Source organism: Myotis davidii, unplaced genomic scaffold (assembly GCF_000327345.1).
Source record: "Myotis davidii unplaced genomic scaffold, ASM32734v1 scaffold3458, whole genome shotgun sequence".
NCBI lineage: Eukaryota > Metazoa > Chordata > Mammalia > Chiroptera > Vespertilionidae > Myotis > Myotis davidii.
In genome coordinates, this window is record NW_006288982.1 from 4,513 (window position 1) to 5,837 (window position 1,325).

Here is a 1,325-nt window from a genome sequence, read left to right on the forward strand (position 1 = left end):
AAAATATTAAAAGGTTTATTCATTTCGAACTAACCATTTCTGGAAAACAGAGTTTCAAGACTTGAAACTAATTCTAATAAAGTCCTTTACTGAAATAAAAACTAACAGATTTCATTAGCACTGGGAGCATGCTTCTCCCTTTGTCCTTAGGTTATATGAGAATTAGAACAGCAAAGCAGTTAAAGCACTGTCCTGAGGAAATCACTGATCTGCAAATTGTGCCCATGTCTCCTCCCAAATTCTATCTCTATCCTGTTTGTGATGTGTGTTTTTTTATTTTGTGTTCACCCTAAACCTCATGGATTCACACATACACACACACACACACACACACACTCACTCACACTCACACACACAATTAATTAGTCTTCTAACTAAAGTAATTTTAAAACAAAAAAAATCGCAATAAAAATAAATAAACATAATTCCTTTTAGTCAGCTGATTTATTGGAAAATCCAAAAATGAAACCACTTTTTACATCCTTCTTGGAGTATAAATTCAGGCACCTCCACCACAGCCAGAGCCCAAGTCTCAGCTGGAGGTCAGAGTCAGCAGCTTACCATGCTCTGGGAAGGAACCCACTCTCCATGTAGGTCTCTCTGGAGTGATCTGAAGACAGGAGCTGACCTCGAGGATACAGGTAAGTGAAGAAGGAGGAAAATGGGGAGACAAAGACAGACTCAAGGACTAAAATAGAAACAAAAATTTATGGAAATAGCCATAGGGAACAGTCAGAGAAACAGCAGATTAAGATGTGCCAGGAACAATACATGAATCTGGCATAGTCATACTTCCAAAAAAACACACGCAAAAAACAGCTCCAAATCTGGGTAAAAGGGAGTAAACTATTCAACAGACAATGAAACAACTTGGCAATCTGTATTATGAAATAAAAATAATCTAGACAAGTCAAAAGAAATTTTTTTTGACAGGATTATTGCAGTAAGGGAAGGAGGCTCTGGCGATGTGGAAAACAACCCAGCCATAGAGCTGCAAGCATCTCACAGGCCACGAAGAAGGAACTGTCTTCACAGGAAGGATCAACAAGGTTCTGCTGGAAAGAACAGGTGAGGAGGGAGTCGGGTATCAGGGAACGTTTTCCCCTGAGGTTTGTTCACTCTTAGGCAGGATCTATAACTGGTTCCCAAACTTATTTGGCCTACCGCCCCCTTTCCAGAAAAAATATTACTCAGCGCCCCCTGGAAATTAATTTTTTTAAAATTTTAATAGCAATTAAACAGAAAGATATATGTATTAATGTTTCTACCTTTTTCGTAAAATATAGTAAAGAAAGGTGTAAATTAGAAACATTGACGTTTGAAAT

General features: G+C 38.0%; 1 long non-coding RNA gene across 1 annotated transcript; it reads left to right on the plus strand.

Annotated features, from left to right (window-relative positions):
- The first annotated feature begins 440 nt into the window (after window positions 1-440).
- On the plus strand, window positions 441-1,069 carry LOC102753668. The gene is made up of 2 exons (XR_435531.2): window positions 441-641; window positions 934-1,069. It is a non-coding gene; the product is annotated as an uncharacterized LOC102753668 (long non-coding RNA).
- Window positions 1,070-1,325: the final 256 nt, after the last annotated feature.